Here is a 26,514-nt window from a genome sequence, read left to right as displayed (position 1 = left end):
AGGAAATTCCCCAAGCCTGGACCCAGGCATGGATGGCATAGGAATTGCTAGACAGCAGGAATTCTCAGGGGGCTGGATCCACTGCATCTAGAGTGGGGTACAGGACCTGGGCTTATAAATGAAAAATAACTTCAAGTCCTATAATATGACAGAATGGGCTAGACCCTTAATACATAATGCAAAGTAAAGCGCCTCATATACAGTATTTCTTTTGATGATAAATTTAAATGACTACCTTAACAATAGTTGAAAACTGGCTACTTAGAATGTACAGACATTTTTAATTATAATTAAAGTAACTACGCAAATTAAAACATCCATAGGGTTTACAAAATATTGAACCATTGCTATAACTAGCATGTCATTGGACTGTCCTTGGAGTCCACCGTTTTGGAAAGGGATAAAAAAAATTGATCTGTATCAGAAGTTTCAAAATCTAATGTTAAATCTAGGCACACAGAATGGATAAACATGACTTCAGCACATCAAAATCTTCCAAAGAGAGGAAAGCATGCATGCAGTGAGAGGGAAGAAAAGATCAAGAAACACACAAAGATCTCCAACTGAATGATATATAAAAAGTCCATGACAATTATTCAAAAATTATTTATAGGAGAGGACTTCAATAAACCACAATGTCAAATTAACTCATCCTAGTCCAACTCCTCTTCTATTAATACTGAGCTGATTCGGAAACACCTTTTTATGCAACTGTCCTTTTAATTTCACTGAATATTATAACAAAACCTATGTCTTATATAGAGATTGTCACTGGTAGATCTCAAAGCACTTTACAAAGATCGTAAGCATAATTATCCCTATTTTATAGATGGGAAACTGAGGCACAGAGAAAAGTCATAACTTGCCCAAGATCACCCAACAGACTAATGGGCTGAGCCAGGAATAAAACCCAAGTCATTTCAGTCTCTACCCAATCCTCTCTTCACTAATCTTATAAAATTCTGTTTTCAGGGACAGTGTAGTAGCATTTTCAGCTATGTTAGTACATGAGGCCCAATCTGAGCTAGGGACTTCAACCGAGTTCTCAGAATTTGATTTAAAATGGTTAGTCAGCTCATCTACAACTTGGTGGCTTAAATTCCAAATTTAACCTAGTCCATATAGGGTGACTAACAGAGGGTTCTGTTAGTTAGCATACAGGTGGTAACGGTATCAAAGCAATACAGAAAGTTAATAACGTCCCTTGCAAACAGAGCGAAGGAAGCAGAGGGAGGGTCTTCTTCAGAGTTCATGACTCAGAAAGGCAGAGAGAAATGTTTGTCATTAAGAGGGGAATAAAAAATAAATTGCTTTCATTATCTGAAAGTGAAAGAACGGGTGCTCTGAATCTTCAGTTAGGAAAGGAATCTTATTTATGTGAGACGGACAAGGATTAGAAATCTTGGTCCATTGTCTGTTGTATAGTTTTGAGAATTCCATGAAGTGAAATGTAGATGTTGAAGCTGTGGCAGATTCCACTGTAACTGCTTCAGAAAAGTTGATGATAGTGCATTATAACTATATAGTCACGTTTTCCCATAGCAAACAAATCATTTCTGATCTTCTCCCATGGAATTGCAGGTTGTAAATGGGATACAAGTATTTTCCACTCTCTACCTCTGTTATCTGGGCAAGTTTCACACTTGTGCATTATTTCATCAATATTACTGTTTGTCTGTGGATAGATATGATTTCTCCAGCTCTCCTTTTTTGAGTTAGTTACTCCAAGGTGCCCTTTGTATATTCATTCCTACTTTTTCCTTCTCTTGTCACTATGTGAACTACTATTTTTGTATTGTTCGTGTGTCATGACTCTAGTCGAGCATCCCCGGTTGGTGACTGAGACTGCTCTGAGGGGATCCAGATGCTGGATCCCATGAGTTTTAAGCCTCTGGAGTCTAAACAAAGTCCAGGTTCAGGTGCTGTCTTGGGGCTTCTACACGCTCAGGGACAGACCCCCCCTCCCTTCCATCTAGCATCCCCTCCTGAGAATGAGATCTCATAGTCCAACTGCCCAGCCCCTGGGACAGTACTGATCCCACCCCCAAACCCAAGACTCCTCTGTAGCTTAAACATACCCCCTTCCAGAACGCCAGCAATGTGGATTATCTGTGTCCATAGGTTAACTCTTAAAGGGAACATGGTAGGTGTAACACACTATGTACACAGAGAGACTTCATACAGAATTCTCAGCCACCATTTCTCTTTACTTAAGCACAAGAAATACACAGTTATAGACAAATAAATAAATAAACAAACTCTTCATGCATTTCCCTGCCTCTGTTTCCTTACCACACCATTGCATTGTTTTTGCTATCATAAGAGTCCTCTGAGGCCATCCAGAGTATTTCTGCTTGTCTTCTGAAACGTGGAGCCTTCTTTCCCCAGCATGCCTTCTCAGACCTTGGCTGGTCTGTTCCCTTCCCCTCTCCTGCCCAAAGCTTCATGTGTAGCTCTGAGACTCTTCCCCTTTTGACCTGCACAGCCTCTGTGATTTTTAAAGTCTAGCACCAATAACTTGGTTTCTTTGTCCTGCTTCTGGTAATTTTTCACTCTCTCCTCTTCCTCCTTCCCTGCAGACAAGCAGGAGGAAATAGCTTCTCCCAACTTGGCTAACCCATCGTCCCAAGATGCTTTGCCCTGAATAAGCAGTCATTGCATTCTAATGACCCACCATTCTGGGAGGGACACGCCTAAAGTCCAGTCAGAAATGGTCGATATACACAAGGAGGCATTACACGACACAATCATTTTACAACAACATGTGCCAGATGAGGAGCGAGGGGCAGAAACTTGACCACCAAGGTCAGGTAACAAAGGCTGATTTAGACAGGATGAAACAATAAATTCCTCAAAGCCTACGCAGAGAACCTGATCAGCTTTCACTTTGGCTGCCAAATCCCAGCACAAGGAGTTATCCAGGGTGGCAAACTGCTTCATCAATCCTGAATTACTACAACCTTCATCGGAGCCAAGCAGCAATCACTGTGAAGAACTATCATACTTCATTGCAGAAAAGATCACATTCGGAAAGCCTTCTCACACAGAAAGGATCCACTATGCTTATATCCACCAACCAACAGCCCACCAGCATTCCCAGAGTTCAGTATCTTTAGTCATCAAGAAGTTCTGGACACTCTAAAGGAGTTCTGATCCAAAACTTGTGAATCGGAACCATGACCTTCCTGACTTGTGAAAGAGAATTATAAACAACTGGTGCCACTCCTGACTGAAATAGCCAATGTATCATTCAGAGAAGGACTCTTCCCTTCCTCTTTCACTCACATATTAGTCTGATCAACTCTGAAGAAACCCAACCTGATTTTTTAGTCCTAGCCAACTACAACCTGGGGTCAGACCTCCCACTTCTGAGCAAGCTAACAGAGAAGCTAACAAAAGGCCAACTACATGATGATCTAATTGAAACAAACATCCTAGACTTGGCCCAATCTGGATTTTGGCCAGGACACTGAATTGAAACTACTTTAGCAGCATTAAGGGATTATCTCCTCCTCCCCCAAGTCAGCATAGCCATCAACCAGATGATTTATAGATGAAAAATGTCCATTGAACAAAACAGCCCTGTCCTACTGCTCCTTTTTAAAATATTTAGTTGAAATTAATTACTTTAGTCGGACTGGAGAGAGCACAAAGGGAAGATGAATCCTTCTTCTCGATGCTAGAAAGTCATGAAGGGAGTCTTCCTCCTTTGGTTTGCAGGTTACAGGCTCCGTGTTTCCACTCCCTTGGGTCACAAAAGATCTATTAGCAGCACTTTTCTTCCCCTTTCTTGTGATACTGTTCTCTTGGGAAATTAATTAAAAATCCACCATTTTCCACTCCCAGAGGCAATGAATTTCAATCTGTTTAGTTCTCCTAACACCTTAAAGGAGGAGTTTTTCAAGGAAAAGTCAGACATGTCACAGCACCCCAGAAATTCAGATTTTGAAGATGATATTATAGTTTCATTTATGTTATTGTAACCAGTGGAACAGCAAGCAGCACTTTACAGGATAAGCTATATTTGGCAAAAACAGTTCAAAAGGAAAACAAAGCAGCAGATAGTAATCTGTGTTGCCCCTAGATGTTTGCTCTCAATAAAGCTGTGTTTTGTCAGGACAGAGTTGCATCTCTTCATACCATACATCCACTTGGCAAGCAGAGACTCATTTTTCAGAGGCAGTCTGTGACAGCTACCTGGGGAATCAAGCAATGCTTACTACATGACCAAGTTAATAGTAATTGTAATCAAATAGTAAATATATAAGCTGGTGTATACACTGTCTCTTTGGAGATAGCAAGTGTCCAGTGACAAGGGCTGGACACTCCAAAGGAATGCTCTTCCAGTGGGCTCGGGAACTAGGGTACACCAAGTGTAACATGCAAGGCAAAGCAAGAGCTGGCAGAGTCCTGAGAAGTTTGTCTGGGGTGGCTAACAGACTGGGGTGACAGGGAGCCATCACCCAGTTTAGCTCCAGCAAATCTCTCTTTTGCTAAGGCAGAGGAGTAACAAGTTTGTTTGTTTGGTTTGTTTGTTTGTTTTTAAAGTTCTGGGCCCCCCAAGAAAGCATCACAGACTAACAAGCTAAACAAATTCAGAATGGAAATAAGGCATGAATTTTAATCACCCGAACAATTTACCGAAGATTGTGCTGAATTCTCCATCACTGACAATTTTTAAGTCAAGATTGGAATTTTTTTCTAAAAACTGTGCACTAGGAATTATTTCGGGGAAAGTCTATGTTATACAAGTCACACTAGATAATCACAATGGTCCCTTCTAGCCTTGGAACCTGGAAGGTCAGTGAAGATTATTTATTTTTTGGCCACTCCAGGCCAATGGGGGTGGCGGGAAGTGGCACAGGCTGAGGGATGTGCTGGCCACCGCTTCCTGCCACCCCCATTGGCCTGGAGCAGCAAACCGCAGCCAGTGGGAGCCACAATCAGCCAAACCTGCAGATGCGGCAGATAAACAAACTGGCCCGGTCCGCCAGGATGCTTACCCTGGCGGGCCACATGCCAACAGTTGCCGATCCCTGAACTAGTCCATCCCTCCACCCCATGCTGAGGCAGGATTACATATACCTATACCATCCCTGACAGGTGTTTGTCTAACCTGTTCTTAAATATCTCTATGACCCTATGACAGGGATTCCACACCCTTCCTAGATAACCTGTTCCAGTGATTAACTGTTCTTATAGTTAGAAAGTGTTTCCTATATCTAACCTAAATCTCTCTTGCTGCAAACCAGGCTGATTATTTCTTTTCTTACCCCTGGATAGACATGGAGAACAATTGATCACCATCCTCTTTATTTAACAACCTTTTACATATTTGAAGATCATCATGCCTTCTCTTTTCTAGACTAAATATGCCCAATTCTTTCACCATTTCCTCACAGGTCATGTTTTCTAACCCTTTTTATCATTTACTCTCCTCTGGACTCACTCCAATCTGTAAAAGTGTGGTGTCCAAAACTGGACACAATACTCCAGCAGAAGCCTCCCAGTGACAAGTAAAGCAGAACAATTACCTCCTGTGTCTCGCATATAACACTTATATTAACATCCCAGAATATTTGACTTTTTCACAACAGCACTACATTGTTGAATTACGCAATCTGTGATCCACTGTATCCCCTAGATCCTTTTCTGCAATATTACTGCCTAGTCATTTATTCCCCATTTTGTATTTATGCATTTGATTTTTCCTAAGTACAGCACTTTGCACTTCTCTTTAATGTATTTCATTATGTTGATTTCAGACCAAATTCTCCAATGTATCGTTTTGAGTTCTAAACCTGTCCTCCAAAGTGCTAGCACCTCCTCCCAGCTTGGTGTCAGTTGTAGATTTTATAAGCATACTCTCCACTCCATCATCCAAGTTGTTAATGAAAAATTTTGGCTAGTACTGGACAGACCTCTATGGGATCTCACTACATACATCTGTGACAGGCACGGCAATTTCCTACAATATCCTTGAGAGTCCTTATTGTATTAAGTTTATATATTACTGTGGGCCAGGATTGTCTATAACTTCTTTATGGGTGAGATACAAAATATTGCAACCCCAACCACTATCTTTGGGGTACATTACTTTAAATGACTTGCTTATGTATGATTGCATTCTACTGACTGGGGGAGGACTGCCACACCTACACCAGGAACTAAAAATTGTGGTACCAGCTACTGGGGCAGCTCGCATATGCTAGTTCAAACAGGATTCCCCAGAGATCAACAGACAAAGGGTAGGTCTATACTTACCTGCCGGGTCGACGCGTAGCGTTCGACTTCTCGGAGTTCGAACTATCGCGTCTAATCTAGATGTGATAGTTCAAACTCCGAACGCGCTCCCATCGACTCCGGAACTCCACCACTGCGAACGGCAGTGGCGGAGTCGACGGGGGAGCCGCGGACTTCGATCCCGCGGCGTCTGGACAGGTAAGAAGTTCGAACTAAGGTAGTTCGACTTCAGCTATGCTATTCGCGTAGCTGAAGTCGCGTACCTTAGTTCGACCCCCCCACCCTAGCGTAGACCAGGCCAAAGAAAGGACTTTGGGATAAACAGCTTGAGTTTAAACTGATTCAGTCCTTCTTTCTGATCCAGCAAACAGACAGGACTGTCTGACCAAGGAGGTGGGAGGCAATTCTTAGGGAAGGGTTGGAAGGATTGACACTGGCCAGAGCCCAAGATTGGAGTTGGGGGTAATCTCTGGTAAGCTTTTTAGCATGTGTAGGTTATTTTATTGTTGTAATATATCTTATCTGCAATGCTTTCATCTTAAGAATAAATGAACTTGCTTAGAAAGAGCAGTGTGGTAACTTTTACCTGCTAGTGATTACAGGTGTCATAACTTTTGAAGAGAAAGCAAAGCACGGACACTAGCCTGTTTAGGCAGTCTGGCTTGTTGGGGATATCACAATGTAGGCAGGAAACTGTGCAGCCTAGAAAAAACTACACACAGGAGGGAGAGAGATTGATCTCCATGCAAGAGAGGAGATGGTTCAGGAGCCAGAAGCTTAGAGTGGGTGCCCTTGATGGATCATGAAGGGGGAAATACACATACAGTTGTCCTGAAGTGTGACAAATATCTTTCCAGTATGTTAGTGATGACCACTCTTTGAGAACACATTTTCAACCAGATATGCCTCTGGTCACAATTAACCTTTTCAATGAACATCCTAATAGCTCACTACACAACTAATATGTATCAGACAAACATACAGATGCCTTTACACACTGGGCACTGACAAGTCAAAGCACAGAGCTTTGTGACAGTTCTCTGCACAGAGGTGAAACTGAGTTTTTAAAACAGTGATCTCTACCAGACACGCAAGCGAGGACAACCCGCCCCCGCTGCAACAGTGGCTATGGTTTGTTTAATGGAACTTTTATTCATAGGCACATATAGCCTCAGATTTGTTCTGTAACTAACATTTTCCAAGCAGTTTACTATATTAGCATATGTCTATATTAGCTATAGACTCTGCCAATCATATTATTCATGCACTAGACTTCTATAAATGCTTTTTCTTACCCTTTAACAAACTAGCCATAAACAGTGATTGCTCTGTTAACGTATGTCATGTCATTAAAGTCACTACATGTTTTTTTACCAATACAGAGAGAAATTACAGTTCACTCCTGACTAGTCATTTTAGGATGAGCTCTTGTTATTGCTTATGCAGCATGTACAGCAACACTACCAAGAAATGCAGTTATATCTGCTAGAAATATGAGCATCGGTATTCACCAATACAGACATTCATTTCCCCTTCCACTCCGTCTACCCATAACATCCCAACACCTGTCAGTTGCCATTAAAAGGGTTACTTGTACCCATGGCACTATCAAAAAGTCTCAGCCTCCAGGAAAGACAAATGGAAGCTGGCAGTGTTTTCACTGGCACTATGGTACCTGTTAGGTTGTTAATTTTGAAAAGACATAGCCATTAGCATGTTTAATGTACAGAAGGAAAAGAGCTTTCTGTCAAGAGATTCTGGAAGCAGCTCCAGATATGCAGACATTATAAAGACATTCTTCCAGATGTCAAATAGTTTCAAGAAACAAGAGATGCCCATAATCAAATGCACATGTTATAAATGACAAATCTATATGGAGCACATGTGGGGGTAAGAGGTAAATTAGCATTTGCAATATCCAGGCATTTTATTATTTAATTATGTAAATGAGGAGAAGAACAATACACTTCTTCTGACTATGGCTCAGTCGATAGACAAATGCATTAATCACCAACATAGGCATTTCTTTACCCAGCAACAACAATATTATATTTAAATGTGTACTGGCCTGGTAATGATTTTTGTATGAGGCTGTACATTATCGTTCCTGCATTTTTTGAGAGATTATGGAAATTTACATTATAGAGAGTTAAACAACAATATATGTGACTAACAATGTTGGCTGCCACCCGAGCACCCCCTTGTGGCTGGAGGTCACTCAGCAGCAGTGCGCCTCTGTTTTCCCTTCAGGGTCCTTTGAACTACCCTTGAACTATGAGTTCTTAAACAATCCCCACAAGGGGTCCCATTTATTTGGCCCATTGGGAACGCACTGAGCCTCTAGGCCCGCTCCCTCAGTTCATGTCTCTTTCTCCCAGTAGTCCAAAATAACAGTCTTTCAAAAGAAAAACTCTCACCATCTTCATCCCACTTTCAGTTGGGTGCAGCCCCCAGCTCTCTGAGGGTCTGTCTGCTTCCCAATCTATCTACTTCCCTTCCTGGAGTTTATCCTTCTCCACAGGCCTTTTCAGTCTCTCACCTGTTTCTTGGGCAGGAAATCTGCCAGGGCTCCCAGGCTGGACAGCTTTTCTCACTCTCTCCTGCTTCTTGTGCTTTTCACCTGCTAACTTAGGGCTCTTCAGGATCCTTCCTGCTCCCTGCAGAGTGTCTATAGACATAGCTGCAGTTTCCTGGGCCTCCCTCCTGTACTGCAACTCCTGTGCTTTTTATCCTGGTATTACCTGATTCAGCTGAGGCTTGGCCCATCCTGTAATCAGGGCTGGGTTAGCCCCAGATTCTGCAGCCCATGGGGCAAGCCATTCTGTTACAGTGACCAATTATAGAATCATACCTCCACCTCCCTGAGGGTCTGTCTGCTTCTCAGTACCTCCTGCCTGGAGCTTATCCTTCTCTGCAGGCTGTACCAGGTAGCCATAAGTTGCATGTAAAATGATTGTATACAGAGAAGGAATTTTGCAAATTTGGCACAGATGCAAGAATAACTTTGCAAACACAGCAAGATGTGTACACAGGTCAACATTTAAAGGGAAAGTGTTCACCAAGGGCTGACCCACAGTGTTATCTGAGATTATGAGATATTCTAACTCATACATACTCAGATGCTTATTGATGGGTACATTAAAATACACAGGTTAAACACACCAAGAAATCTGAGATACTGCAATATTTGAGGATAGTTAAATGATCTCAGTACCTTAGACACAGATGTGTGGTACAATACTTTCAAAAGGTTGGGTCCTTTGTAAAAGCTCCAATTATCGTACATGAGCTCAAAGATTTTGAGAACTATAGACCAGTCCATGCCAGAAAGTTACAAAATCTATTATATTATTCAGTCCACAATTTTGTATTGAGCTTGGTCATAATCAAAGAACTACTGTACAATCTTAGAACAAAGAATTTTAAATACAATCTTGATAACACATCTGAGGAAGGATCATAGAAACAAGATGCAATGTGAAAGGCAAGAATAAACACAAGGGGTGAAATTCCCAATAAAGTCCATATGAATTTTGCTATTGACTTCAGTAGGGCGAGGATCTCACCTAAGGACTGAAGTGCAAGTATAAACCGACAAGTATTGCATCCACTCAAGAAAGAGTGTCTAAGAGCCAGAAATGCAAAAAAAAATGTTCACATATAATATTCCCCTACAGAAATGGCAGCGAATGATGTTATGTTTCTATCCCAATCTTTCTATATTGCTGCAAGAATTTCTCTTCACAGAAAGCATTAAACAGTGTTCTTATACCAGTCAGAGAGTAAAACCAACTCTATGGAAAATGTCTACCAAGAATACAAAGAGTTTGAGCATACCTCTAATCAGAAAAACAAACAACACCTATTTGCTGCTAGCCATAATTGTGAGAGTACAGATGTTGTTATCATCAGCAGTATTCTACCTCCAAGACAAGCTGCTGCAGAGTCAGACTATATTTACTGTACTGTAGGAGCAGGGCCAGATCTAGGCACCAGCGCTCCAAGCATGTGCTTGAGGCGGCACTTTCCAAGGGGCGGCACTCTGGCTCCTTTTCTTTGCTTGGGGCGCAAATAGCCGGGAGCGGGCCCTGAGCGGAGGTGAGCTGTGATAGTGGGGGGCCCGGGGAGGGCCACAGAAAGTAACCCGGGGGGGGCAGAGGAACCGCTCCATCCCCCCGCAGCTCATCTCCGCTCCACTGCCGCCTGCTCCCCCGAGCGCGCTGCCGCTCCGCTTCTCCCCCTTCCCTCCCAGGCCTGCCACACGAATCAGCTGTTTTGCGGCAAGCCTGGGAGGGAGGGGGGAGAAGTGGAGCGGCGGTGGTGCACTCAGGGGAGCAGGCAGAGTGGAGGTGAGCTGCCACGGTGGGGGGTGTGGGGAGGGCCACCGGAAGTAACCCTGAGGGGGCAGAGGAACTGCTCCCTGCCCCAGCTCACCTCCGCCTCTTCCCCCGAGCGTGCTTCTGCTCCACTTCTCCCCCCCTCCCTCCCAGGAAAGCCTGGGAGGGAGATAGGGAGGGGTAGGAGGGAAATGCAGCATGCCCGGGGAGGAGGCAGGGCCAGGGATTTGGGGAAGGGGTTGGAATGGGACAGGGAAGGGGTGGAGTTGGGGCGGGGGCGGGGGGGTGTGGGAATTTTTTTTTGCTTGGGGCAGCAAAAAACTTGGAGCCTGCCCAGTGGAGGAGTGGAAATGAATGCGGGAAATACACAGTGACAAGCTGGTGATGATCAGTTCACTGAGCTCCATGTTAAGAGCTGTAATGGAAGAGTCCCTGATAGGTAAACTCAAGTTTCTTCTTACAGTGGCGGAAGAACCAAAGCGTACAGGAGAGCATTTCTAGACACTGCAGTGACAGATGTCAACATATTTTGCTATCAAAGTAGATGTGGTGGGAGTGGGGGAAGAGTCTGAACTGTCTGATACAGAAATTAATGGAGTAGAGTGAGATGGTCAAGACAGCCGTGAACTAGGGGAGCTGTGGAGCAAGGGGAGGGGTATATCACTTTAAAACTACTGCTCCAGCTCTACATGAAGGATTGTTGACATATAGGAAGGGAATTTCATTGAGCTCTCCTTGACAGGGTGGATGTTGGCTAAACTACAAAGCCAAACGATAGGTACGGTGCGGGTAAAAAAGGATATTTTCCTCTACCAGTAAATCGGGTTTCTGCATTGACGCATTCGATAATCCAGAACAATGGGTTTCTGACTGCTGTTCAAACTTACTAAGCAGAATGACCAATTGTCCTCAAGTGGAGAACATGAAGAAATCCTAGTAGCTAGCTACTGAAGCAGCAAGAGTTTTGTAAACCCCAGGGACAGGTCTAATGTTGGCCTACATCCTAGAGGGGCTTGAAGAGCTCAGCCAGGAGTAGATTTCATGCAAGAGAGGGACTAACAGTTTAGAGGGCCTTGTAGCTATTCTCTCATGGATGTCTGCCTAGACTATACTGCTCCTTGGCTGCTGTTACTTTATGCTCTTATAGTGCTAAGAGTGGTAATTAAATTATTCTTTGAGGATTTAAGTGGGGCTTATGGACTTTTGCAGGACTTCTGATCAGGGAATGAATTTCACATTAAATGTCTTATGTAAAAATAAGTATGGCAATAAGCATTTACTCCCTTTAAGATTTATTTTCTGTTTCCATTAAAAAATGCTGCCAAACAACCTGGTGGAAACCTATTTAAATATATATATTACTAAGTTAGATCCAAGATTTTTAAGATCACAATTCAAAGTTAACATATGTGTGTGTGTGTGTGTGTGTACACACATAACCTAGATCCTTCCAGTCTATTTAAAATGGAGGACTGATTCTTAAGCAAAGGATGCTTTAAATAGGATGCAACAAAAGCAGGTGAAAGGGGAAGGGGAAGACTGAAGGAGGGCATTGTATGTGTATGTCCCAAAATATATTCTTATTGATTTATAATTATTCATCATATTAGAAAATTTAGTAAGATACCTTTGAAACATGGGCTATATTAGGGGTCTTAGTTATGAATTCCCAAAAGGAACCATGTTAATTACTGCTAACACAGGTCAACATTTTCTGAGTGGAGTCTGAAGAACCCTCACTCTCCTTTTACTTCATAGGCAAAATGGTTGAAATAAGAAGTTTACTCTAAAATGCATTAATATTGACTTTCATTTAAAATAGTAAGAATTCCACCAAAAATTTAGCATCCATTATTGGGTTGTGCCAAGATGTAAATTAATCATTTATCATTTAAGCAACAAGTGAAATCTCTGTAATAAAAGTAAATTGAACTTTAGAATAAAATAATGGGCTAACAGAATTGTCATCTTAAAAATCTTGGATCTAACTTAGTAGCTTGCAGTTAGTCACCTAAAAGGTAGTACATAAGAACATAAGAACGGCCGTACCAGGTCAGACCAAAGGTCCATCTAGCCCAGTATCTGTCTACCGACAGTGGCCAATGCCAGGTGCCCCAGAGGGAGTGAATCTAACAGGCAATGATCAAGTGATCTCTCTCCTGCCATCCATCTCCATCCTCTGACAAACAGAGGCTAGGGACACCATTCTTACCCATCCTAGCTAATAGCCATTTATGGACTTAGCCACCATGAATTTATCCAGTTCCCTTTTAAACATTGTTATAGTCCTAGCCTTCACAACCTCCTCAGGTAAGGAGTTCCACAAGTTGACTGTGCGCTGCGTGAAGAAGAACTTCCTTTTATTTGTTTTAAACCCGCTGCCTATTCATTTCATTTGGTGACCCCTAGTTCTTGTATTATGGGAATAAGTAAATAACTTTTCCTTATCCACTTTCTCAACGTCACTCATGATTTTATATACCTCTATCATATCCCCCCTTAGTCTTCTCTTTTCCAAGCTGAAGAGTCCTAGCCTCTTTAATCTTTCCTCGTATGGGACCCTCTCCAAACCCCCATATAGTAAATATTTCCCCCCATATAGTTTAGTCAAGAGAAGTCATTCTCTTCATTCATTTTAGTTGCCCTTTTCTGAACCTTTTCTAGTGCTAGAATATCTTTTTTGAGGTGAGGAGACCACATCTGTACACAGTATTCGAGATGTGGGCGTACCATGGACTTATATAAGGGCAATAATATACTCTCAGTCTTATTCTCTATCCCCTTTTTAATGATTCCTAACATCCTGTTTGCTTTTTTGACCGCCTCTGCACACTGCGTGGACATCTTCAGAGAACTATCCACGATGACTCCAAGATCTTTTTCCTGACTCGTTGTAGCTAAATTAGCCCCCATCATGTTGTATGTATAGTTGGGGTTATTTTTTCCAATGTGCATTACTTTACATTTATCCACATTAAATTTCATTTGCCATTTTGTTGCCCAATCACTTAGTTTTGTGAGATCTTTTTGAAGTTCTTCACAATCTGCTTTGGTCTTAACTATCTTGAGTAGTTTAGTATCATCTGCAAACTTTGCCACCTCACTGTTTACCCCTTTCTCCAGATCATTTATGAATAAATTGAATAGGATTGGTCCTAGGACTGACCCTTGGGGAACACCACTAGTTACCCCTCTCCATTCTGAGAATTTACCATTAATTCCTACCCTTTGTTCCCTGTCTTTTAACCAGTTCTCAATCCATGAAAGGACCTTCCCTTTTATCCCATGACAGCTTAATTTACGTAAGAGCCTTTGGTGAGGGACCTTGTCAAAGGCTTTCTGGAAATCTAAGTACACTATGTCCACTGGATCCCCCTTGTCCACATGTTTGTTGACCCCTTCAAAGAACTCTAATAGATTAGTAAGACATGATTTCCCTTTACAGAAACCATGTTGACTATTGCTCAACAGTTTATGTTTTTCTGTGTGTCTGACGATTTTATTCTTAACTATTGTTTCGACTAATTTGCCCGGTACCGACGTTAGACTTACCGGTCTGTAATTGCCGGGATCACCCCTAGAGCCCTTTTTAAATATTGGCGTTACATTAGCTAACTTCCAGTCATTGGGTACCGAAGCCGATTTAAAGGACAGGTTACAAACCTTAGTTAATAGTTCTGCAACTTCACATTTGAGTTCTTTCAGAACTCTTGGGTGAATGCCATCTGGTCCCGGTGATTTGTTAATGTTGAGTTTATCAACTAATTCCAAAACCTCCTCTAGTGACACTTCAATCTGTGACAGTTCCTCAGATTTGTCACCTATAAAAGCCAGCTCAGGTTTGGGAATCTCCCTAACATCCTCAGCCATGAAGACTGAAGCAAAGAATCCATTTAGTTTCTCCGCAATGACTTTATCGTCTTTAAGCGCTCCTTTTGTATTTCGATCGTCAAGGGGCCCCACTGGTTGTTTAGCAGGCTTCCTGCTTCTGATGTACTTAAAAAACATTTTGTTATTACCTTTGGAGTTTTTGGCTAGCCATTCTTCAAACTCCTCTTTGGCTTTTCTTATTACACTCTTGCACTTAAGTTGGCAGTGTTTGTGCTCCTTTCTATTTGCCTCACTAGGATTTGACTTCCACTTTTTAAAGGAAGTCTTTTTATCTCTCACTGCTTCTTTTACATGGTTGTTAAGCCACGGTGGCTCTTTTTTAGTTCTTTTACTGTTTTTCTTAATTTGGGGTATACATTGAAGTTGGGCCTCTATTATGGTGTCTTTAAAAAGGGCCCACGCAACTTGCAGGGATTTCACTTTAGTCACTGTACCTTTTAACTTTTGTTTAACTAACCCCCTCATTTTTGTATAGTTCCCCCTTTTGAAATTAAATGCCACAGTGTTGGGCTGTTAAGGTGTTCTTCCCACCACAGGGATGTTGAATGCTATTGTATTATGGTCACTATTTCCAAGCGGTCCTGCTATAGTTACCTCTTGGACCAGCTCCTGTGCTCCACTCAGGATTAAATCTAGAGTTGCCTCTCCCCTTGTGGGTTCCCGTACCAGCTGCTCCGTGAAGCTGGCCCTGCGCGTGGAACTGGGAGCATTTCTGAGAATGCCACCATAGAGGTCCTGGATTTCAGTCTCTTAACTGTACTTTATGTTTTGCCACTGCTTTGTTTGTTTGTTAGTTTTGTTCCTGTGCTTTCTGTATAGATTTCCTTTGCTTAGTGTTATTTTACAATACATCACTTTATGTGTGATAAGGTTTATTTTGGAGTTAACTACATATATGTTAAAGGGGCCAAGGGTTTGTTTATTACTAAAGAAAAATAGTTGTACTAGCCATAACTTACTTTGAAATATTAAGAATCATTGTATGAACTTCACCACATTATGCAATGGTAGTGAAAAATAAAGGAAAACAAATGCTATAAAAACAAAACGCCCTTGTGAAAATCAAAAGCTGAGAGGAGATATTTTATTTCTCCATTTGTCTCACACATACACACACACAGAAAGCATGTAGACCATTTGTGCTTTTTTCCTTAGAGCATGCAAAATACTGTGTTTGACTGTGATAATATATTCTCTTTTTAAACAGTTAATTTAATATTAGATAACACTTTATCTTCTATGATACTATTCATAACACAATAAAAAAAGGTCATAAGCACACTTATGGATTCAACAGACTCTATGATTAAAGGAAATTTTTGCATTTCCATGAGATAGCAGCAGAAGTAAATATTTTCCCCCATATAGTTTAGTCAAGAGAAGTCATTCTCCCACCACTGTACAATTCCAAGACAAACAGCTTTGTCTATCGGTGGTTCAGAATTTTAATAGGTACCAATAACTTGAAGAATAAAATCTCTGAAAAATGAGCATGCTTTACAAAACCAAAGGTGGGAAAGCCAGGAAATCTTTGCCTATAATAAAAGAAAATATTGGAGACTATGGAAATGTAGAGCTAAGAACTTCCAAAGAACCTGATCCAGGAGCTTGTATCCCCATCACCCTCCACCTAAAACATGGTACAGAATCACGTTTATTAGTGACAGTTACATACGTAACGGAGTAACATTTGCACCTCTCACAGTCGAGTGCCACAATGCCTGCAAGAGTCCACTGACTGCAGCTGCCTCCTCTGCCCACTACAATCAAGCTTTAAAAAGTAGTTCAGTGAGGCCTCCTTCTCCAAGATGATTTCTTTTTGGAGGGGCACAATAACTCAGTCTCAAATCTCAGGTAAAAGAGAAAAATAAGCCATCAATGTAAGACATGATCTTTTATTAAAAAGTCTACTGTAAGAGAAAGAGAACATCCATAGAGGGAAAGCTGTAGCCTCAGCTATCCTGCCTGGACTTCCACAACAGCGACACGTGCACATCCAAAGGCAGAACGCGTGTGCCCCTTTAGTAGAGTACAGTAGGTGGGATTACAAAGTTGTCAGCGCAGATTCAATCAGCAGAGTAGCACTCCCAACTCAAATATCTAGCAGATGGTGGAACTGAAACATATATGTATGCGTTCATTCACTACTCCATTATTCATTCTAAAATCCCTCTTGACTAAACTGTAGTTTTGTGTAAATTGCAGTGATAATTGTAGGTAAATGAACAAAAATTAAAACCCAATGCAAATGAACCTCATCCATAAAATATGATTAATGTTAGAGCAAATTAATTTTATTTTTCATGTTAAATGCAATGGATATGCTGCTGTGTGGAAATATGAACAGACATATATACACATTAACATAAAAAACTCACCAATTATATTAACATAAAAGCTCAGTAAGGTGGCTCAACACACAAGGGGGCCCAGCATTTGCAGACTACTCCTCTCAAAGACAGCCCTCCCATTCCTGGTATAATTAGGCTGTGCTTGTTTACTGAGGAAGGTTTATTACTGTGCCAGTTGCTGGCTTTACTCTTCTAAGTGGTTACTGGAAGAAAGGAAGGTGAGGGGCAATGAATATAAGTGAAAGAAGCTGAGCAACTGGTCTTTATCGGACTTCAAGACTGTCATAATGACACTACACAACACTAAGTCTATGATGCTTGAAACCAATGGGACTTCTTAGTTGCTTAAAATTAAGCATACACTTAAGTGCTTTGCTGGACCAGGGCCAAAGTTGCTATATATACCCTCATCAGAACGTACTGAGTTAAATGAGCTGGAGAAGAAATTCTGACACAATGTCCTTCCTGTTCCACCATAGGAAAGTTGCTGTAGAGAAAGAAGCACAAATTGTTCCTAGACAGTTTCAGGAAAAGATGAGGGATTCGACAAACTAGTCCTGAGCCTGCTCTCTCGGACTGGTTTTCACTGGTGTCACTCTATTGACTGTAGTGGAGTTGTACTTGAATTACACAGAGGTGAGTTCAAAATCAGCCCCGTTGTTTCGTTCTTTTTAAATAAATGCCAACACAATTTAATAAAACACCCACCAAGGTAATAAAACAGGTATCTGTTTTTTCAAGCAATAGCTGGATAAAACACTGCTATCTGAACAAAAAATAATAATAAAAAAGTAACCTCAGCTGGGAATTACATTTCTTAGGCCACTCTTTTACAGCTAAACCCTTAAAACAAGCCATTATATATTCATATACTTGGGGAAAATCAGACTAATAAAACCTGGAATTGGAAGAAGCCCACAGATATTCAATCATTCATCTCCCTGCCAATGCAGGACTGTTTCCTATGGCACATTTTGTAGTATCTTAATCTACTATCAAGAAAAAGATTAAACAAGATCCTGGCACACGTCAAATATCAGGCTAGGCAAAAATAAAATTAGACAGCATTGCTAACAAGCTTCAGTGCCGGGCAGAGCCCACTGCTGCTTATCTAATCCCCATCATTTTAGCAGGCAAAAAATATAGGTCATAATTATTATTTCAGGTAACTTTGTCCTTGAGCTAATTCATTAAATTGCCCCTGTTGTATTAATTTAGATGAAAGAAAGGGGCCCAAAGAGTAAAAGGTGTTAACATGACCCTGAAATCGTCCAACGTTGTACAGCGTTTAAACAAGATTTGGGGTTTGGTATACAGAGGACCTCAGCCTGCTTCGTACCATAGCGAACACACCATTAAAAATCCTTTGAACATTTTATGAAAGATACAGAAAAAGGGAAAACAGTTAAAGCATTTGAAACACACAGCATTAAGGAAGGCTTTCATTTTAATAACATCCCATGTTCCCTTTTCCTCTAGCTAGAGAGTGTTTTTAAAGGAAAAACAATCTCTCATTTGACCCAGTCTTTTAGATGGTAATAAAGGTGGTAACAACTGTGCTTTTGAGGAAAAGAGACATTAGGTGAGTTGGGCTGCAGTTGTTGTTGCTAAAACTCCAATCCCATTTCCCAAAAGACAAAAACAAGACCAACACACACAAAAGCAGAACAAAAAGAACAGCTAAGATTAGAAAATGCAGATTCTAGCTCTGGTGTTGACTCTCACTTGCAACTCCCTACTGGAAAAAGCACAGGCACAGCACATGGTATTATCAGCCACCCTGAGACCCGGCAAACTTGTACCAGCATCCCCCTGTTTAGGGCATTGCTTTTAGCTGCCTTTCTGGTCACAGGCTTACAGCGCTGTTAAAAAATATACAGTCTTGGCTGGTTGAGCCCAACTCTTATTGGACAGCAAGAAAAAGAAAAGAGGTAGGAAGAAAAAAAATAAGGTAGGGAAGAAAAGGACATTGTCTCCCTCCTCCTGCACTCTGCTTCCCCCAATCTCTAAACCAGATAATGTTTTAGATTTAGCCAAAAGCATTTGAGGTGGCAATGTCATCTGGGTCCCTTTTTTTTTCATGTCACAAATGGAAAAAGTAAAAAGGACGGGTCAAACTGATCTCTGTTCTACCTGTGCAAATCACAAGTAACTTCCATAAAGTCAATAGAATAACATTGGTGTAACAAGAGAGAAGGTGCAGAATCATGCCGCCCTGTTTGTCAAGTATAACTTACCTTTTTTCACAATACCAGCAGAACAGCCTGGTACTGCAAGTTCATTTAAATTACAGTAAATTGTATAGGGCAGTGTAGGTAGTAATGGAAAAGACACATAAACTAGACCTCATCTTAACGCGGCACAAAAGAAATACTCAGATAAGCCCAAGGTCTAGTGACATTGAAAAGCAACTCTTCCTGCTGTGAATCCTCCCAACAGATCTACATGTAAAAGCGCCCAAGTGAAATACTTTCCAAGGTTCCTGTCACTGAAGCATCTGAACGCCTCATAATCTTTAATGAATTTATCCTCATGGGCAAAGCAGTATCCCTGTTTCACAAATAGGGAACTGACGCACAGAGAAATGACCTGACTTTCTCAGGGTCACACAGAGCAGTGAACTGTTTCCACAGCCCAGACCTCGCACCCCCACCAATGGACCATCCTTCCTCTCATTGAAATTCAATGGGACTTAGTTTTCTAAATCATTCAGGTGCTTTTGAAAAATTTATCCTACAGCTTTTTAGATTCCAGACTGATTGAAATTTTGGATGGACTAAGGGCTTTGCATTATTGGCCATAGCTGGCATTTGACTTGGTTAATGGTTTACATGTTGTGTTTTTCTAAATCCCAATAAAACCCCAAGGACCAGGTTTTCAAAGCTCATCACCCAATAGATCCTATTTGGTATCTACATCAATGATAGGGTTTTCAAGAGTGCCCAGCACTAAGAGCTCCCACTGGTGTAAGCTCCTCTTGCATTTGCACAAAATATTGGGAAGGAATAAAAATGAAGAACTCAGTCACCCTGGAGTAATTCAAGAGCAACTCAATTGAAATCAATATTATTGTTGACGGGAGATGCTGGAAACTTTTGAAAACCTGGCCCTAAAACATTAGCATACTTTGTGTTGTTTTTAAATGCAATACTATTGTAAATTTTTATTAATATACTAGAGGAAGCAAAGATGTGATTCTCATCATCATGTACAATTTTACTGACTTTCAAGAACAGGAGCAATGATAGTAAAGATCGTGTGGGATGATGCCCTCCTCTCATTTATGCAACTCAGACCACTCTCATACCCCCACAACTGCCCCACATGACACTGTCCAGAAATTCTAATCCTGGTGGAAACTGGATTCTCCCCTTCATTCCTCACCCCCATTTCCTGCCACCCCAACTTCTAGCCCCAAGAAAGCACCTGGTATAACACTTGGTTATTTCTGTATTATTCGCATTCACTATTTATACTGCAGTAGTGTAGCAAAATCCTAGCCGGAAGTAGGGCTCCATTGTGCAAGGTGCTGTACAACACATTCAAAAACACAGCCCCTGTAATAAAGATCTTACAGTCTCAGAAAGCAGATTTTAGTAAAGAGTCATCGTGAAATTCACTGCAGTGCAGAGGGGCTTACCAAAGGTCTATTCACCACTAAGTGCTACTTAAGCCCTGAATTCACACCACAGAAGATCTTCTGGCAGTGGAACCACTGTGGGTCTGCAGTGAAAGAAGAGACAGGATTTCCACTGAGTTAAACAATGACAGCAAGGAGTCTTGTTCTGTGGGTGCTCCCTGGTGGGCAGTAAAAAGGGTTCAGAGGCGGTTCAGGGAACTTACTGTTGTGCAGGTCCTCCAATCCTCTTTGCCACTCTGGGGTATGTAAAAGGCATGGAGCGCTACTCTTAAGCAGCAGTCCTACTTAGAGGGCCATGTAGGCATTAAGAGAGGGGCATACACTTCCAGCAAAGAGGAACCAATTCTCCACAACCCCCCAGAGACAAGCACTGTGTCAGCTGTAAAAATCATTCCCCCTAACGCCCAGATAAGCCTCTTAATTGCATCTGTTTTTCCATCCTGTTAGCAGGGCTTAGAATCTTGAATAAAGCAACTGAGTAAATTCTGCTGACTGGTTATGGCAAATAAAGCTTACTAACTTCACTACGATACAGGAAAGGTGGGCATGACCCTCTGGTCTGAGGGATCTCAGGACAGAGATAGGGAGATCCAGCCAGAAATGCCGTGTTTGGTGAGAAGCCTTATTTTTCATTTGTGTTACTTATAAAGCCAAATACCAGAAAGGGCTTATGTAAATTTATTTGGAGCAGGTTTGGAACACCTGCTCACATGGCCTCATACCTTACCCAAGTAGGAGTCTGAAAAGCCTAGATCCAGTCCTGTCTACTCACTCAGAAAAAGAAATGAATATCTTTCAAAATAGTATATAGTCAAAGAAGTTACAAGGAAAACCATTCCAAAACAAAGCAGCAGGAATGTGAGCGTAGCAATCAGTGCTTTTCGAAAACCCACTTAGAGGACTATTTCTGACCATGTCCCAAAAAGTCAGTTATCTGTGAAGGAGGAGGAGGAGGAAAACCACTTTTACAGCCAAAATGCTGTGGTGCTGCATTTACCCAAATACTGCAATACTGGTTAAAATTCTAACATGTCACAACCGATAGTGTAGCAAGACTAAGGTTGAAATTACTAAACATCACATGTCACAAGGATTCTTCCTCCTTAGGAGCGCAATCAGGTTAAAGCACTCAGGTGGTTCTGAACTTTAAGTAATGGCGATTCACTTACACTAGATCTTAGAAATCCTTCATAGAAAATGTAAAACAAGTCAGTATGCCTTTCAGGACAATAAAATAGTATTTACAAGGTTACTATTATAACTGGGTGTGTGGCTGGTGCTTGTGCTAAGCTACTATGTTACTGTTTCCAAATCTTTTCCAAATGCAGCTCACTTCTTTCAGACCTAATTAGATAAATAATCAGCCAAATAACAAGCACCAGAGAAAGAGAGAAAACCGGGGAAATATAAATGCAGTCCTTCACGAGCCTCTTACATACCTTAATCTTAAAAGTTAAAATCATAAGCTTGACAAATTGCCAAATAAATCACATTTCTATGTACATGTAAAGCTTAGACACTCCAAACCACGGGACTTATTTTCCTTTCATTTCTTACTGTGTCAAGCTCATTGTTTTATCTCGTACTGTTACAAACCTGAAAATGTACATTGGGAGTGTGACATTACCCAGGGTACAATCTGGACTGTTCAATAGCCATGTCCCCTCAGTTCTCCAACATGGGGTGCCTTTTATACTACTTTGCTGTGAAAGCAACTACCCCTGGCCAGCTCACACACAGCCTCTACCATATAAAGTACTCCTGGCTGAGTCCTGAGTGATCTAGACAGCCACCCAAGAATTATATTGCAGAACGACACAAGCAAATTCCTAGTCCCAGACTTGTCCCCTGAAATGTGCATCTTCTACTGCCCAGCCCTTTCCTTCTGGACAATACAAGCTCATAGAAAGGCTGTCATTTTATTAATAAAAAATGATATGCGCAAATCCTGTTATCTCAAATGAAGTTTCCCAAACACTTCAATCCAAACACACACTGGTTTAGATAAAATATAACAAGTTTATTAACTACAGAAAGATTCATTTTAAGTGATTACAGGTAATGAGGCATAAAAGTCAGAATTAGTTACAAAGAAATAAAAGGTAAAACACAAACTAATACCTTACTTAACAAACTAAATGAATTCAAAGCAAAAAGGTTTCTCTCACCACATGCTTACAGCAGTCTGGCTGGATTTCTTCAGCCAGGACCATTCCTGCAGTTCAGTGATGCTTCCTTTGTCTTTCAAGTGTTGTTGATGCCATGAATAGAGTTTGCTCCCTTTACTTATATCATTTCTCTTCTTTGAGAATCATCTCCTGCTGGGGTTCAGGCAACAGCAAGTCTATGGGCGAGGGAAGGAACTTCCAGATTTTTCTTTGCCAACATGTAAATTTCTTGCTCACATCCTTTTTCCTGCCAAAGGCTGCTTAACCAGGTGACAGTCCATTTGATTTTGTTGATACCTGACTGAGGCATCAGTTTGCCTTTTGTCTCTGAGGAACTGGTTTGTGCCTGCTTTTCTAACCTTGGAATATGTCTTATACAGTAGAATTTCATAACTTTACATACAGTGTTGCCACACAAATTTTACCAGGACAATAATGATCTGCAATTTATGAGTTTTCAAATGATACCTCTCTAGGCATACTTTGTACTAAATGTATCATAGTCTTGTAGAAAAGGGTGAACATAGGGAAACAGATAGAGAAAAGCATGGGACCAAAAAGCTACAGCTTGCATGCTGAGAAATATCCAGTATCCACTTGTCAAAACTTTTTAAAAGTCTGTAATCTAAAGAGCACTGTCACTCCCTGTTATCTCAGTATGTCAAGGACAGATGTGTGAAACATATGGGGCTAGAAAGTCATCTTTATTTTTATTTCATTATTTTATTGGAAATTTTTCATCCAATAGCTGAGAATCCAATTGCTGAGAATCGCCATTAAAACAATTTCCATCACACTGGTCACTTCATATTAACAGGACAAGTGACTTATCGTGCAAAACCATTTGGAGAAACTTAGTATTAAAGTTTCAACATTAGTTTATTTCCAAAATTATTTTATTTAGTTAGTTATGGACCAGGAACTCTTCAAACAAGAGCTAAGACCTCAGAATTACCTCCACCATGATTTTGACATGAAACCCATACTAGTAACCGAAATATTATCTAGTCAATAAGAATGAGGGCATGGTCAGCAAACATGGAGATTGGGGATCAATGGTCATGTCAGGGTTTTTAAAGATAAAAAAACCCATAAAACAAAAATCACAGGCCTAAACAAAAGTGGAATCTCATCCCAATTGTATTGGCTTGCATATTTCGAATTACTGGAACCTCACACCACAGCGACACTTTTCCTTGGCAAATTGTTCTGTGATGCTGTCCAGTTCCAACCTTGCTATCTTGTCTCTCTCAATTGCAAGGAGAACAAGGTCACTCAGACATGTCTGTGATAGTGTTGAACCAGGCTGTTTTTGACATGTCTTAATGTGCTTTTTCTGCATTCAGCACTAGCCATTCCAATTGATATGGTGAGAAAAAAGTCAACACAACATTTCCATTTCTAGTCAAACATCAAGAGAACCTGACACACTAAATTCAAAAAAACCTCTGGACTCCAAATGACAAAATAAACAGCTGTGTCCTTTGTAAAATAATACAATCTTTTGAACCAAGTCTAAAGAAAAATATGAGTATTTTCCATGAGTTAAAAACATCCTTCTTTTACTCTTCTAAAGTTATACTCTGAAGTTGCCTGGGATTAAGGAAACCAAATAGAGTAGCTGCCTCTTGAAATACCTCACACCAAGATTTTACTTCCCTGGTCACATTATCTAAGACCTTGAAATATTTACTTGGATGGTGATCCTTTGCTTCTAACACAGAATCATATGCAAATTCACCGTCCATGTGGTGTACACATTTCTTCCTGTTGGTTGCATAGTCTGAATTTTCAAAAACTATTGCTTCCTACCTGTTCTGATATTTTTACAATTTCCTCAAACTTTTCTTCAGATCTGAGTTTGTTGAGCTCATTCACTGTGCTCTCAAATGTCTGGAGAACTTGGAACAGCTCAAGGACTGAAGGATTCCAGAGCTGGCAGCCATGATAACTAAGATCCTATGCCACCATAACAAATTCAGATAGAACATCCAAGCTATCAAAGACAGGTTGTTTTTCTTGGTATAAATCCTCACTATTCTGCATTCATCATCAAGTTCTTCTTCCCTTTGCAGAACTGTACTCTCTCAAGCAAAAGTTTTAAGATAAAGATTATTTTTAGACAATCTTTTTTTGTTTGTTTGTTTTTTTGCATGCATGCATGGTTAGAGTTTGTGAAATATTTAGGTATTTCCCACAAAGTTGTGAAGAAAACCTTCAGGTCTGGATTAGCCTGAGTGTCCCACTGCAAGAGGAGGCTAAAGAAACAAACTATATTTCCCAATGGCAGTTCCGTCAGCACTGGAGTATGCCTAGTGGCTGTGATCCCTGCAGGATGGGATAGGAAACTTCACCTACCACCAGCATGCTCAAATGCTGGGCATCCTTAAATACTGTGGGATTTTGCAAAGGCATTGCAGAACAGGTGGTGGTGGGTCCCTTGGAACCCTTATTAAAATGGGGTCTGATGGCCTTGGGCACTGTTAGATTCATGCAACTGCATCAGCCCTGAGGCAGTGAGGGGGCCCCTTGCCATGATGATTGACTTGGCTTCTTGTCAGGGTGGGTCTGGCAGATGGCAGTGGCAGATGAAGCTCTGGTGAAGCCTCTCAGGGGCCCATGCACTTGGAGGGCCCCTGCAGACTCAGAGCTGTTCAGCTGTGCAACATATGCCCGGCTAGGGGTGGCCAACTTTGGTTGGTTGAATTCCTGGAAGTTTCATCACATGACATAATCTTTAATTCCTGGAGACTCCAGGACAATCCTGGAGGGTTGGCAACCCTATGCCCAGTGCAGGCTGCTGCCATCGTTCACGGCCTGCTGAAACCTCTAGGAAGGGCAATGAACCGATCCCCACTGCCCGCATTTGGATTTGTCCAGTGAGGGAGCCTCTAAAATGGTGGCTCTGCCATGAGTTCTGATTAGTGGGACCACCAATGGCAGAGCCTCCATTTTGGTTGGAGGCCCCTCCTCCTTTCCCATTGCCCAGGCAAATTCAGATGCAGGGAGCCAGGAACCAGTGCGCTGCTCTCTGCAGAGGCTCTGACTCTAGCTCTGGTGACAGCAACAGAGATGGCTCATGGCTCAGGCTCCCACGGCAGCAGTTCCGCTTTGGCGGGAGCCGGGGTCACGCCTCTAGCAGTAGCAGCACTGGTGCAGCAAGGCCTGGTCCAGAGGAAGCAGAGCAGGGGTACAGAGGTGGGGACAAGTGGGGGTGGGGCGAGGGAAGTGAGAGTTTATTTGAATGTGAGGCCATGGCGGGAGCCACAATAAAAACTTGCACCAGAGCCCATCTTTTGTTCCTCGGGCACTGGCAAACAGGACAAGGAGACAGGGGGCCCAGTCACAATTTGTTGACCTTGCTGATTATTAAATCTGCCATTGTCCCTGAGCATCCACTGCTGTAAGTCTAATAATAATTAGCACAAGCAGTTTAATATATTTCTTTCTGTGATGTAGACTATTGTCCTTTGGGTGTTAAATAAAGTTAATTAGAATCCGTTAAAGGAACATATTCGAAGACTTAAGTGTTGCTTTATCGGCAACATATTGGCTGGCAGCTTGGCCAAGCCAATATCTAGCCCCTAAACGTCTCAAGATTCATCCTGAACAGTCCAAAGAAACACTAAAGCAGCAGTTAACCAGCAGTGGGTCACTAAAGGGAAAGCAAGGATGTTCAATTAAAAACAGCAACCTAGCATCTCTGGTATGGAACTGCAGCGACGTTAAACATCCTCGCTCAGCCCTGTGTGTCAGACAAAACTAAATAATCCACCCATAAGCACAGAAATCAGAATGGAGGGGCTGCCAATGATGTTGCCTTCATTACTGAGGAGCTTATCACAAGCTACAGACTTGACAGCTTTCAGTGGTGAAATGCGCAT

This window comes from Mauremys mutica, chromosome 1 (assembly GCF_020497125.1).
Source record: "Mauremys mutica isolate MM-2020 ecotype Southern chromosome 1, ASM2049712v1, whole genome shotgun sequence".
NCBI lineage: Eukaryota > Metazoa > Chordata > Testudines > Geoemydidae > Mauremys > Mauremys mutica.
The sequence above is the reverse complement of the archived record's forward strand: the minus strand, read 5'-3'. Positions refer to the sequence as shown.